The sequence below is a fragment of the Chiloscyllium plagiosum genome, unplaced genomic scaffold, assembly GCF_037043375.1.
Source record: "Chiloscyllium plagiosum isolate Xiang-an unplaced genomic scaffold, Cpla_swu_hap1 HiC_scaffold_51, whole genome shotgun sequence".
In the NCBI taxonomy this organism is placed as follows: Eukaryota; Metazoa; Chordata; class Chondrichthyes; order Orectolobiformes; family Hemiscylliidae; genus Chiloscyllium; species Chiloscyllium plagiosum.
The window spans coordinates 27,173,454-27,189,404 of NW_028270189.1; positions in this window are offsets into that span (position 1 = coordinate 27,173,454).

The window sequence follows — 15,951 nt, forward strand, 5'->3', positions numbered from 1 at the left end:
CTCTGACTATTGCAGTAAATTTATTACAGAATAAGCTGCAGGCCCACATCAAATTGAACTGTCGCAGTGCACGGTGCCAAAACCTATTCCAAAATTAATGATATACAAGTCTTATGAATAATACATGCAGAGGGGTGGAGTGTATAAGCAGAATTCAGCTCCATGTCCAAAATAGTATTTCTGACTTCCTCATAAAAAGACCTCAACTGCATCACGCCGTAAATTCACCAAAATATGAAAAACATGAGACTGGAATTCCCAATTCTTCCTCTGCAACAGATCTGTAGAACAGGTAGAAAATCAAGGTTTATATTTAATATTCATAAATAGAACATAGAACATTACAGCGCAGTACAGGCCCTTCGGCCCTCGATGTTGCGCTACCCTGTCATACTAATCTGAAGCCCATCCCATCTACACTATTCCATGTACGTCCATATGCCTGTCCAATGACGGATTAAATGCACTTAAAATGGCGAATCTATCACAGTTACAGGCAAAACATTCCATACCCTTACTACTCTCTGAGTAAAGAAACTACCTCTGACATTTGTCTTATACCTATCTCCCCTTACTTTAAAGTTGTGTCCCCTCATGTTTGCCGTTCCTATCCTTGGACAAAGGCTCTCCCAGTCCATCCTATCTTACCCTCTGATTATCTTGTATGTCTCTATTAAGTCACCTCTCAACCTTCTTCTCTCGAACGAGAACAGCCTCAAGGCCCTCAGCCTTTTCTCGTAAGACATTCCTTCCATACCAGGCAACATCCTAGTAAATCTCCTCTGCACCCTTTCCAAAGCTTCTACATCCTTCTTATAATGTGGTGACCACAATTGTTCACAATACTCCAAATATGGGCGGACCAGAGCTTTGTACAGCTGCAGCATAACCTCTTGGTTCCGGAGCTCAATCCCTCTATTAATAAAGGCCAAAACACTGTATGCCTTCTTAACAACCCTGTCAATCTGGGTGGCAATTTTCAGGGATCTGGCTACATGGACATCCAGATCTCCCTGCTCATCTGCACTCCCAAGAATCTTACCATTAGCCCAGTACTTTGCATTCTGATTACTCCGTCCAAAGTGTATCACCTCACACTTGTCCACATTAAACTCCATTTGCCACCTCTCAGCCCAGCTCTGCATCCTAACTCTCTGCAAACCACTACATCCTTCATCACTATCCACAAACCCACCGACCTTAGTGTCGTCCACAAATTTACGAACACACCTTTCTAAGCCCTCATCCAGGTCATTTACAAAAATGACGAACAGCAGTGGACGCAACACTGACCCTTACGGTACGCCGCTAGTAACTGGACACCAAGATGAACATGTTCCATCAATGACAACCCTCTGTTTTCTTTCAGCAAGCCAATTACTGATCCAAACTGCTATGTCTCCCATAATCCCATTCCTCTGCATTTTGTATAATAGCCTACTGTGGGAACGCTTATCGAACGCCTTGCTGAAATCCATTTCCACCATATCAATCAGTTTACTCTCATCTACTTGTTTGGTCGCTTTGTCAAAAAGTCAGTAAGATTCGTTAGCCATGACCTACCCTTCACAAAACCGTACTGACTGTCCCTGACCAGTTTATTCTTTTCTGGATGGTTATAAATCCTATCTCTTATAGCTTTTTCCAACACTTTACCAACAACTGAAGTGAGACTCACTGGTCTGTAATTACCAGGGTTGTCTCAAATACCCTTTTTGAACAAGGGAACCACATTTGCTATCCTCCAGTCCTCAGGCACTATTCCTGTCGATAATGATGATTTCTAGATCAATGCCACAGGCTCGGCAATCTCTTCCCTTGCTTCCCAAAGGATCCTAGGATAGACCAATCCGGCCCAGCGGACGTGTCTATTTTCACACTCTGCAGTATTTCTAATACCTCTTCCTTGTGAACCTCAATCTCTTCTAGTCTAGATGCAAGTATCTCTGTATCTTCCTCGCCAACATTTTCATTTTCTATAGTGAACACTGTCGAAAAATATTTATTTAGTGCTTCCACTATCTTCTTTGACTCCACACATAACCTCCCACTATTATCCTTGATTGGCCCTAATTTAACTCTCGTCATTCTTTTATTCCTGACATACCTATGGAAAGCTTTAGGGTTAACCCTGATCCTATCCGCCAACAAATTCTCATGTCTCCTCCTGGCTTTTCTGAGCTCTCTTTTTAGGTCTTTCCTGATTTCCTTGTAACCCTCAAGCACCCTGAGTTTTCACATTTTGTTCTAACATAAGCCTTCTTCTTCTTCTTGACCAGGGATTCCACTTCCTTAGAAAACCACAGCTCACGCGTTCTATATCTTGCCCTCTGCCTGACAGGTACATACTTATCTAGGACACACAGGAGCTTTTCCTTGAATGAGGTCCACATTTTTAATGTGCTCATCCCCAGCAGTTTCCTTCCCCATTCTATGCTTCCTAAATCTTTCCTAATTGCATCGTAATTTCCCTTCCCCCAGCTGTAACTCTTGCTCGGTGGACTACACCTATCCTTTCCATCACTAAAGTAAACCTGACAGAATTGTGATCGCTGACTGCAAAGTGCTCACCTACTTCCAAATCTAACACCTGGCCAGGCTCATTACCCAGTACTAAATCTGAAGTGGCTTCGCCCCCTTGTAGGCCTGTCTACATACTGTGTCAGGAAGCCCTCCTGCACACACTGGACAAAACTGACCCATCTATAGTTCTCGTAGAGTAGTGATCCCAGTCAATATTTGGATAGTTGAAGTCCCCCATGACAACTACCCTGTCTCTCTCACTCCTATCGAGAATCATCTTTGCTATCCTTTCCTCTACATCTCTGGGACTATTTGGAGGCCTATGGAAAACTCCCAGCATGGTGACTTCTCCTTTCCTGTTTCTCACTTCAGCCCATACTACCTCAGTTAACGAGTCCCCAAACATCCTTTCTACAACTGTAATATTGTCCCTGATCAACAATGCCACACCTCCCCCTCTTTTACCATCTTCTCTGTTCTTACGGAAACATCTGAAACCCGGAACTTGCAACAACCATTCCTGTCCCTGCTCTATCCATGTCTCCGTAATGGCCACAACATCGAAGTCCCAGGTACCAACCCACGCTGCAGTTCACCCACTTTATTTCGGATGCTCCTCGCGTTGAAGTACACACTCTTCAAATCAGGTTCTCGCTTGCCAGTGTCAGATTCTTGATTTTGGAACTCCCTACTCTCATTCTCTTCTGTACCTGTCCAACAATTTTGGTTCCCATCCCCCTGCTGTATTAATTTAAGTCCACCTTAATAGCTTTAGTGAATTTCCCACTCAGGATATTTGTACCCCTCTGGTTGAGATGAAAACCATCCTGCTTGTAGAGGTCCCACCTACCCCAGAAAGAACTCTAATTATCCAAAAACCCGAAACCCTCCCTCCTGCACTATCCCTGTAGCCACGTGTTCAACTCCTTTCTCTCCCTATTCCTCACCTCACTAGCATGTGGCACGGGCAGCAAACCAAAGAAAACAACTCTGTTTGTCCTAGCTCGAAGTTTCCATCCTAGCTCCCTGAATTTCTGCCTCAAGTCCCCATCCTATGTCGTTAATGCCAATGTGGACTACGACTCAGGGCTGCTCTCCCTCTCCCCGAAGTAACCGAAAAACATGATCAGAGACATCACGAACCCTGGCACCCGGGAGGCAACATACCAACCGTGAGTCTCTCTCGCCCCCACAGAACATCCTATCAGTTCCACTAACTATCGAGTCCCCAATGAGTACTGCTCTGCTCCTCTTCCTCCTTCCCTTCTGAGCAGCAGGTGCCCCATTGCTTTCCCCTGGTAAGTCATTCTCCCCCCCCCCCCCCCAAACAGTATCCAAAACGGTATACTTATGTTGAGGGCAATGGCCACAGGGGATCCCTGCACTGCCTGCAGGTTCCCTTTCTGTCCCCTAACTGTCACCCATCTGTCTTTTTCTTTTATCTGGGGAGTGACTACCTCTCTGTAAGTCCTGCCAATAACTCCCTCAGGCTCCTGAATGATCAGAAGTTCATCCAACACCAGCTCCAGTTCCCTAACGTGGTTTTCGCGTTGGGTGCACTTCCCACAGATGTAATCAGCAGGGACACTAGTGGTGACCCTTACTTCCCACATTCTGCAAGAGGAACATTCCACTGCCCTAAACTCCATTGCCACTATTGTAACTCCCAAAGTGACTACTTAAAAAAAGGATTAGGAAATAAACTAGTTACCGAGTAGTGTCTCTGGTAACGCAACCATGCAAATATAAATTGTTCTACTTACCCTTCCCAGAAGTCCCTGGCTCGCTTCTCCCTCGCTGGCCTGAAGGTAACAAGTTTAAATGTACTTACTGGCCATCCCAACCATCACCTTGCACCAACATCACCTCCTCCCGGCTCCCCCCTCTCGCTGCTCCGAAATGTTGATGATATTGATGTGGGAGATGGGAGGGTGGGGTGGGGGGGGGGGGGGGTGTTGGAGAATGATAAACAATGTTGTGGATGACACAACGACAGGCTGGGTGGGTCATGGTGAGGAGGAACGTGTTAGGTTACAAGAGGGTACAAACTGATTGTTCAGATGGCCAGATCAATAACCGATAAAAATTAGCACTGAAAGATATGAGATGCTGCACTTTGGAAGAAGTAACAAGACAAAAGAGAACTCCAACCAAGAAGATAGTTTAGTCTTGCTTTTGGAACAGAGAAGGGTGAGGGGTGAACCTGACAGAGATGTATAAGAGCATGAGAGGTATGGGCAGAGTGAACAGACAGCAGCTGTTCCCCTTAGTCAAAGGGTCTAAAACAAGGGACACATGTGTGGAGCGAGAGAGAAGATATTGAGAGAGGATTTGGGGAATCCGTTTTGAACCCAGAGAACGATTTGTGTCTAGAATGCATTGCCTGGGAGGGTGGTTCAGGAAGGTAACCTCACAAACTGTATAAAACACTAGCATCAGCACTGGATGGTGCAGATTCGATTGGCATTGTCTTTATACATGATTCTATGTGGTGGCAGCCAAGAAAGCTCTGATACATTCTGAAACACCAACCAACGGTACTTGTTGATTTGTTCTGGCGAACTGTGATCAGTAAGTGGCGAGTTTACAAATCAACATCATCCCATGGAATATCAGCACTTACTCAACCTAGGACAGCTCAGCCATCTGTTAATATATCCAGGATAACTCACGTGCTCAGTGCAAGCATCGTCCCTCCAAAGTAATAACATAATTCCAACTGTTTGACATCATTACTTTAAGGACACCAACAACATAGACACAGACTTCCCTTCGTTACCATAGAGATTTGTATCTGTAAGGTTGCTATTTCTCAGAAAAAATAATAAACTCCATCCTATATGTTCGCTTTGACAATGAGTCAGTTTTCCTGTTTGCCTGCGAGCTGTTCACCACAGCATGACAGCTTGTGTGACACTCCATCCACCACCAGTAATGTTTACTCCCAGCTAACCCAGCACATGAGACGCGCTGCTGGCACTCCCTCCCACCAGCCACTTGGACAGACCAACATAAACTGGACTGGAACTCTCAAGGTCAATTAATGCTGGTCGATCTCCATTAAAATTCCAAATAAATTGAAACGACAATTGGATTTTCTAGAATTATTGAAAAATGCAGAGTCTGATTTTTATTCATCTGATGAGTTTGACACTGTCTTTATCGTTGTGTTATCTATGTCCATGAAACCATTTTGTACATAAAAGAACAAAAAATGGTCAGGTCACAAATAGAGTCATAGAGATGTACAGCATGGAAACAGACCCTTCGGTCCAACCCGTCCATGTCGGCCAGATATCCCAACCAATCTAGTCCCACCTGCCAGCACTGAGCCCATATCCCTCAAAACCCTTCCGATCATATACACATCCTAATGCTTCTTAAATGATCCAATTGTACCAGCCTCCACCACATCCTCTGGCAGCTCATTCTATATCCGTACCACCCCCTGCGTGAAAAAGTTGCCCCTGACGTCTCTTTTATATCTTTCCCCTCTCACCCTAAACGTATGCCCTCTAGCTCTGGACTCCACGACCGCAGGGAAAAAGACTGTCTATTTATCCTATCCATGCCCCTCATAATTTTATAAACCTCTACAAGGTCACCCCTCAGCCTCTGACGCTCCAGAGAAAACAGCCCCAGCCTGTTCAGCCTTTCCCTGTAGCTCAGATCCTCCAACCTTGGCAACATCCTTACAAATCTTTTCTGAACCCTTTCAAGTTTCACAACATCTTTCCGATAGGAAGGCGACCAGAATTACATGCAACATTCCAACAGTGGCCTAACCAATGTCCTGTACAGCCGCAACATGACCTCGCAACTCCTGTACTCAATACTCTGACCAATAAAGGAAAGCATACCAAATGCCTTCTTCACTATCCTATCGACCTGCGACTCCACTTTCAAGGAGCTATGAACCTGCACTCCAAGGTTTCTTTGTTCAGCAACACTCCCTAGGACCTTACCATTAAGTGTATAGGAAGACAATGCAGCATTTAAGCAAAATCGGCCAGGGCATAGTAGGCTATAGGTCTTCAGGTAACTGGCAATAATGTACATTGGTGTTTTCTGGCTGCCGTAGATGTATTGGCCTGAAGGGCCTGTTTATATGCTGTATGACTATCACTTTAATTGTTGTCTCACTATTTCCATAGATTGTGAGCATCAAGTGGTGAGGAATGCAATCTCCAAGGTCACACAGCACACCAACCTGAAGCTATATCATTCTGCCTTCTCTATCAAATGGATCAGAATCCCGTTTCTTTCTTTGTAACATACCTGTTAGTGTTCCTGCACCACAAGAATCCCTGGGGTTTATCACCATATTCTGAATAGAAATTACACATCGGCAACAGAATGCTGGCCTTGCTAATGAAACTCACCTCACAACAAGAACTGAAAGGAATGAGCAAAATTAAAGTTATCCATTCGACCCAATGTGATTTCTAAAGCAGATTCAAGGCAGGCTTTCACTTTGCCCTATGCTCCTGACATTTCTCCAATAACATGAAACTTCCCTGAGTGATTTTAAGTGTTGTTTAAAAGTCACATATGGAAACCTGCGCCCAATAATCTGAAAGGAAATGTCTCTGTGTTCATGAGAATCATCTCATAATTTTTTTCAGTACCTAAAGTCATCAGAAATGCAGAGACTAACATCAGGGGTAAGTCACCAATACAGCTCAGTCATGTGATAAGATCGTGGATGATCTGATTGTGATATCAATCACACATTCCTCCTTTGCCTTTACAATGTTAGTGCTTCATTGTTAGTCAAGAATCTGCCTGCTTCTGCCTTAGGAATATTCAATGTTTTATTCTCCATTACTACCTGGGAAGAGAGTTCACAAATACACGACACTTTGAGAGGATTAAAACATGCAACATCTTCTTAAGTGAGATAACCTTCAGTTTCATAGTCCATTCATTCCTGGTAATCTCTCACACAAGCTGAAATATGGTTTCAGAATTCAACATGGAAAGACGACTTGGAATATCCTGGTGTCACCATGATCACATGTTGTTCACCTAAACTCCAGCAGATCCAGCAGATTTTGAATCCACAGTTCAAGATTTCCACCTGAAATAAACGTCCAACACAGGAGTCAGTTGAGTGAATCTTCTCTGGACTGACCTGCCTGTCAGTATGCCCATTATTCTCGCGATGTAGTCTCGCCACTACTCTGTAGAAAATCTTCCCTAATTCTAAATGTATTCTATTTCAGAAAATGTCTACATTTATCTTACCTCCCTCAAATCTTTTTATGCACATATAAAGTTTTTATTTTGTAACCCAGGTGCCCGGTTCTTCTGCGCCTCAAGCCAAATCTGTCCATTGAAATAATACACTGCCTTTCGATACAACCTGCCAACATCGTTGAGCGCACAGAAAATACATCCTACAATGCTCCATACAACAATATTTTCTGTTCAGTTGACGCACCTTAATCTAATTATAAACTCAAGTTTCACAGAGATAGGAAAGCAGGGCTGGAGATATTAAAGAGATAGAAAAGCAAGGATGGAGATGTTGCAGAGACAGGAAAGCATGGCCGGAGATGTTACAGAGAGGAAAGCAAGGCTGGAGATGTTACAGAGACAGGAAAGCAAGGCAGGAGATGTTACAGAGAGCAAAGCAAGGCTGGAGACTTTACAGAGAGGGAGGAAAGCAAGGCTGGAGATGTTATAGAGAGAGAGCAAAGCAAGGCTGGAGTTATTACAGATAGTGAGGAAAGCAAGGCTGTAGATGTTACAGATAGAGAGGAAAGCAAGGCTGGAGATGTTATAGATAGAGAAGAAAGCAAGGCTGGAGATGTCAGACAGAGAGACAAGCAAGCCTGGAGATGTTACAGATAGAGAGGAAAGCAAGGCTGAAGATGTTACAGAGAGAAAGGAAAGCAAGGCTGGAGATGTCACAGATAGACAGGAAAGCAAGGCTGGAGATGTTTCAAAGAGAGAAAAGCAAATATGGAGATGTTACAGAGATAGAAAAGCAAGGCTGGAGATGTTACAGAGAGAGGAAAGCAAGGCTGGAGAGGTTACAGAGAGAGGAAAGCAAGGCTGGAGATGTTTCAGAGAGACAGAAAAGCAAGGCCGGAGATGACACATAGAGGGGAAAACAAGGCTGAAGATATTACAGAGATGGGAAAACAAGGCTGAAGATGTTACAGAGAGAGAGAAAAGCAAGGCTGGAGATGTTTCACAGAGATAGGAAAGCAAGGCTGGAGATATTAAAGAGAGAGAAAAGCAAGGCTAGAGATGTTACAGAGATAGGAAAGCAAGGCTGGAGATGTTAGAGAGAGAGAAAAGCAAGGCTGGAGATGTTACACAGAGAGAGCAGAGCAAGGCTGGAGATGTTACACAGAGAGAGAAAAGCAAGGCGGGAGATGTTACAGAGAGGGGAAAGCAAGGCTGGAGATATTAAAGAGAGAGAAAAGCAAGGCTAGAGATGTTACAGAGATAGGAAAGCAAGGCTGGAGATGTTAGAGAGAGAGAAGCGCAAGGCTGGAGATGTTACACAGAGAGAGGAAAGCAAGGCTGGAGATGTTACAGAGAGAAAGGAAAGCAAGGCTGAAGATGTTACAAAGAGGGGACAGCAAGGCTGGAGATGTTACAGAGAGAGGAGAGCACAGCTGGAGATGTCACAGAGACAGAAAAGCAAGGCTGGAGATGTTTCACAGAGATAGGAAAGCAAGGCTGGAGATGTTACACAGAGATAGAAAATCAAGGCTGGAGACATTAAAGAGAGAGAAAAGCAAGGCTGGAGATGTTACAGAGAGAGAAAAGCAAGGCTGGAGATATTAAAGAGAGAGAAAAGCAAGGCTGGAGATGTTACACAGAGATAGGAAAGCAAGGCTGGAGATGTTACAGAGATAGAAAATCAAGGCTGGAGATATTAAAGAGAGAGAAAAGCAAGGCTGGAGATATTAAAGAGAGAGAAAAGCAAGGCTGGAGATATTAAAGAGAGAGAAAAGCAAGGCTGGAGATGTTACAGAGATAGAAAAGCAAGGCTGGAGATGTGAAAGAGAGAGAAAAGCAAGGCTAGAGATGTTACAGAGGTAGGAAAGCAAGGCTCTTGATGTTACAGAGAGAGAAAGCAAGGCTGGAGATGTTACAAAGAGAGGAAAGCAGGGCTGGAGATGTTACAGAGGTAGGAAAGCAAGGCTGGAGATGTTAGAGAGAGAGAGGAAAGCAAGGCTGGAGATGTTATAGAGAGAGAGCAAAGCAAGGCTGGAGTTATTACAGATAGTGAGGAAAGCAAGGCTGTAGATGTTACAGATAGAGAGGAAAGCAAGGCTGGAGATGTCAGAGAGAGAGAAAAGCAAGGCTGGAGATGTTACAGAGAGAGAGAAAAGCAAGGCAGGAGATATTACAGAGAGAAAGGAAAGCAAGGCTGGAGATGTTACAGATAGAGAGGAAAGCAAGGCTGGAGATGTTACAGATAGAGAGGAAAGCAAGGCTGGAGATGTTACAGATAGAGAGGAAAGCAAGGCTGGAGATATTACAGAGATAGGAGAGCAAGGCTGGAGATGTTACAGAGACCGGAAAGCAAGGCTGGAGATGTTACAGAGAGACAGAAAAGCAATGCTGGAGATGTCAGAGAGAGAAAGAAAAGCAAGGCTGGAGATGTCAGAGAGAGAAAGAAAAGCAAGGCTGGAGATATTACAGAGACAGAAAAGCAAGGCTGGAGATGTGACAGAGATAGGAGAGCACAGCTGGAGATGTCACAGACAGAGAGGAAAGCAAGGCTGAAGATGTTTCAGAGAGAGAAAAGCAAATATGGAGATGTTACAGAGATAGCAAAGCAAGGCTGGAGATGTTACAGAGAGAGAGAAGAGCAAGGCTGGAGATGTTACAGAGATAGGAAAGCAAGGCTGGAGATATTAAAGAGAGAGAAAAGCAAGGCTGGAGATGTTACAGAGATAGAAAAGCAAGGCTGGAGATATTAAAGAGAGAGAAAAGCAAGGCTGGAGATGTTACAGAGATAGAAAAGCAAGGCTGGAGATATTAAAGAGAGAGAAAAGCAAGGCTGGAGATGTTACAGAGATAGAAAAGCAAGGCTGGAGAGATTAAAGAGAGAGAAAAGCAAGGCTGGAGATGTTACAGAGATAGGAAAGCAAGGCTGGAGATATTAAAGAGAGAGAAAAGCAAGGCTGGAGATATTAAAGAGAGAGAAAAGCAAGGCTGGAGATGTTACAGAGATAGCAAAGCAAGACTGGAGATGTTAAAGAGAGAGAAAAGCAAGGCTAGAGATGTTACAGAGATAGGAAAGCAAGGCTGGAGATGTTGGAGAGAGAGAAGAGCAAGGCTGGAGATGTTACAGAGAGAGGAAAGCAAGGCTGGAGATGTCAGAGAGTGAGAGAAAAGTAAGGCTGGAGATGTTACAGAGAGAAAGGAAAGCAAGGCTGGAGATGTTACAGAGATAGGAGAGCACAGCTGGAGATGTTACAGAGAAAGGAGTGCACAGCTGGAGATGTCACAGAGATAGAAAAGCAAGGCTGGAGATATTTCAGAGAGAGAAAAGCAAATATGGAGATGTTACAGAGATAGAAATGCAAGGCTGGAGATGTGACAGGGAGAAAGGAAAGCAAGGCTGGAGATGTTACAGATCGAGAGAAAAGCAAGGCTAGCGATGTTACAGAGATAGGAAAACAAGGCTGGAGATGTTACAGAGATAGTGTGGCCTGTGCATGCTAGAATAGGTTAGTGAGATATTTTTAAATTCATTTACAGAATATGGGGAATGATGAAGCAGCTGAAGATTAGAGAGATAGGGACGGGTGTAGGGGCTGGCCGAATTTACAGCGATAGATGGGACTCGAGTAAGTGATAAAGATTGTTGTGATACGGAGGGTTACTGAGTTACAAATGAATGTTGCAACTGGAGCAGATGACAGGGAAAGAAACAGAAATACACGGAGATAGTTTAAAAACGGAATTATGCAATGTCTTTATGGAGAAAATATCGTAGAAATCTATGGAATAGACAAGGCACTTGGAGGAACTGAAGGAGTGAGACCTTGGACTGTCAAATCACAAGAGTCATAGAGTGGGTGTCATACAGCACAGAAGAGGCCCTTCGATTGATCGTGACAAAAAATTAAAAGCCCTGCAGACCCTGGAAATCCCTCCTTCCTATCATCTGGGGGCTAGGGCCAAATGTGGGAGAGGCGTCCTACAGACTCCTCAAGCAACAATGTGTCATAACGAAACCTCATTGTGTCAGATCCAACACTGACACGGAAACCTCCTGCTGACTCCCTTCCCTCAGCTGATGGATCAGTGTTCCTCTGATGGAAGCCCTGATAGAGTGACAAAGCTGGAGAAGGTATACTGGGTGGGCCATTTCAAAACCAACACCCAGTGGGGCTCAGCAGCAGCATTGCTCATCGAGATGGTCGGGTCCAAACGGACATAGCTGCAAGACAGGGACTGCACTGAGTGGGAAGGGAACGAGTGAGAGGGAGAAACAGTCTTGACCTTATCTTCGCCAACCTACCGGCTGCAGGCACATTGATCGATGACCGTATTGGGAAAGGTGACTACCACACACAGTGTTTCTATAGACAAAGTCCCGATTTTACATTGTGAATTTTGAGAGTGTGAGAGTGTGAGAGAGTGATTGAGTGAGTAAGTAAGTGAGAAAGTGAGTGAGTGAGTGAGTGACAGAGAGAGAGTGAGTGAGTGAGAGAGAGAGTGAGTGAGACAGTGAGAGTCAGAGTGAAAGAGTCAGAGTGAGAGAGTGAGAGAATGTGAGAGTGAGAGTGAGTGAGTGTGATTGTGTTTGTGATTGTGAGAGTGAGTGTGAGAGTGAGAATGACAGTGACAGTGAGTGTGAGAGTGACAGTGAGAGTGTGTATACACATGAGCACACATGTGAGAGATACTATCAACATATTCAACGGAACAAACTTCAAAGAGATCTAGAACTCAGCACTGGCGTGTGTGAGGTGATTCTGGTCATTACCAACAGCAGCAGAATTGTACTCCTGCACAATGTTCACTGTAACTGCCTGGCATGTGCTCCACAATACCCTGACCATCAGGCCAGGGTATAAACCCTTGTTCAATGAAGAACACAGGATGGCCGGTCAAGAGCAGCACTAGATACACCTACCAAACAGGACCACTTACTCACCAAATGGCATAAAAAGCCAGTAACAGACAGATCTAACTAACAAATCAGACCTAACTTCTGCAATCCTGTCACATGCAATCAGTGTGAATTGCGTGGTCAATTAAACAACTCACTGGAAGAGTAGGATACACAAATATCACCTTCCTCAACTATGGAAGGGCCTAGCACAACAATGGAAAAGCTAAGGATGAAACATTCACAACAATGTTGAGACCGAAGTGTCGATGGGATGATCTATTTTAGTCTTCTCCAGATGGGAATCTTCAGCTAATTTGATTCACTGTGTGTGGTAAATCCAAACGGCTGGAGGGATGGGATAATGCAAAGGATATGGGCTCTGATAACATTCCATTCAAATTGTTCCAGCAGGGATATTGCACTGGGACCTACCTGACAATATGGGAAACTATCCGCGCGGGTCCTGTACTCACACAGACAAAACATCAGACAATCAATGACTGCCCCATTGCTCTAATCCCTATCATTAATAAAGTGATGGAATGTGTCACTCACAGTGGGATCAAGCAGCACTTCCTCAGCACCAACCTGCTCACTGAAGCTCAGTTTGGGCTCTCATACCTTGTGCTCATTGAAGCCTTGGTTTAACTATGTACAACAAGAAAACACACTGCTGAATTCTAGAGATGAGGCGACAAGGACTGCACTTAACATCATCATAACCGCATTTGATCAAGTGTCGTATCCAGGATTGACGGCAAAACTGGAGCAAATAGGAATCGTCTGCACTGGCTGAAGTGATACCTGGTACAAAGGAAGGTGGCTGGGGTCGGTGGGAACAGCCATCTCAGCTCCAGTTCTCCAGGGGAGGGGTTTGTGGGTAAGCCTGTAGATCAGAAATGGAAGAGTAAGCCACCATACTCCTACAGAATAATAGGGATGCTCTCTTGTTAGACAGAGACGACTGGTGGCAATTTAACTGGACAGTCATCATGCCTCAAGTAAGGGAGAGATTGAGTAGGACAGTCCGTTAGTCACCCCAGTCAGTGCAGGAATTGAACCCATATTGTTGGCATTAATAACTAACCGTCCAACCGATTGAGCTGTACCACCATCACGGTAACGTGATGGTGGTACAGCTGAGGGAGGAGCTCAGGCAGGCCAGCCAAGGGAAAGTCCCATCCCGGGTTAGTGACAAACAGCATAAATATTTGTTCCAGGAGAACACCCACACCAACATCTCTCACTGTCAGTGACAGCAGCTCACCAAGGGCTGGGTTAATGACAGCTGTAAGGACACTCTCATTGGGACACTCGGTTTGGTGCGAGGTGTGGGATATAGGTAAAGTAGTGTTATTTCTGCAATTATAATTATTTATGCAAGGTAAATGCACTCACACCAGTGTATAATTGTTTCAACTAAGAGCTGAGGAAAAAGAATAAAAACTATGTGGAGGAAATATATAATTGTTTTTGTATTAACTAAAATGTGCATACACGAATGAAATGTGCCTGCTAACAATGGTAGACAAATAGATAAGGTGCTGTGAGGATGTAGGTTAAGCCAGATATGCTTGTACAAGCAGTAGTTATAAACATCTGTTTCCCACTTTTGCAAAAACACAAAAACAAACCCCAATTAAAAGGTCATAAGGATCAGTGTGGTTGGGGAAAGGGAGGAAATGTCACAAGTGAGGAAAGTAGATAATAGTGAAGGAGGATATACCTAACAATGGGCCACAGCAGGATGTGGTGAAATGGCCAAGTAAAACTTGTACTTTGTTATGCACAAGGCCGGATAAGACAAGAGATAAACAATAGTAATGGGCACCGGGTTTGGAGTAGTGAATTCTATATAAGGTATGTACTTGCCTCTGCGTGCCCTATTCCAGGCACCACGCTTGCAAGCGTCTCATCAACATACTGATTGCTTCAGATCTTGTCTCGGACTGAAATTATTGAAGTGAGTGATCTTTGTTTCTCACACCAAGTGACAAAGTTAGGATGAAGTCCAAATTATGGGAGTTGTACAAAACTGGTATTTGTTTGGGTTACCATGAATCTATCCCACATACTGTGGAGATAGAGGGAACAAGGACCACTCCTAAGTAAATGTGAAGGAACAGGCCATACTATCACATGCCCAGAGCCTGTCATCCATGAATTTGGCTCCTCTCCCATCAAGCTGTGGCCCTAATTGCACTCATCTTGATATATCTTGGGGTATTGGTGGTTATGATTGCAGGTTGCAACAGATGGGTACCATCATTATGCATAATGCCTGGACACACTCACAGGGGCTATAAGGCTGATAGTATTCTCAGGGAATTCTACTCAGGAGAGAATTCCAGGATTTTGAGCCATCAGTTCTCATTCCCTTGTATTTATTCTGATCACTGTCTATGCATAACAATTCTGTACATATTATTAGAATGCTTTATTTTTTGTAGAAGCAGTTAGGAGAGCCACAGTCACTCACTGGTTAGCACTGTTGTCTCACAGCGCCAGAGACCTGGGTTTGATTCCACCCTCGAGCGACTGTCTGTGTGGAGTCTGCACGTTCTCCCCGCATCTGCATGGGTTTCCTCCCACAGTCCAAAGATGTGCGTGTTAGACAAATTGGCCATGTAAATTTGACCATAATTTCTAGGGATATTCAGGCAAGTTGAATAGTCATGGGAAATGCAGGGTTTCAGGGATATCATGGGGGTGGTGGAATCTGATTTGGATTCTCTTCAGAGGGTAATTGTGGACTCGATGGGCTGAAGGACCTGTTTCTGCTGTGTAGGGATTCTATGATTCATTTCTTTCATATCACTTATCAGCCATATGATGATAGGTTTGACCAATGTACATAATGGCTTTCGCTCAGACAGCTGGCTACTCTGACAACAAGCATACCCAGCGTTTAAAATCAGGTTTGCAATTCATTGTATAACCTTCTTTCCATCTAAATGGATGAGTTGGGGGAAATGTCACAACCTCCTGGCTAAATCACAGATAGACAGCCAAGGTATACTGGCCAAGTAAATCTCCCAAATCACAAAACCCGCACACCAGGCACAGCGCAAACACAGCAGCCAAGTGGTAATGTCATCAGCATCATGTAAAAGGCAAAGGTTCTCCAGGACAGACATATCCCTAACAACATCTGCACCAAACAAAGGAGGGCCCAGACAGGAAGCTACCGGGTCCTGCTACACAAACAAACTAACAGTAACAAGCCATCCAAATGGTTGGAAATATCTCAAACTATTAGCCAATTCTCCTAATTGGCCAGAACTACAGAAAGTTCCGGAAAACCATCCAGAAATGAACACAAACAGGGTTCA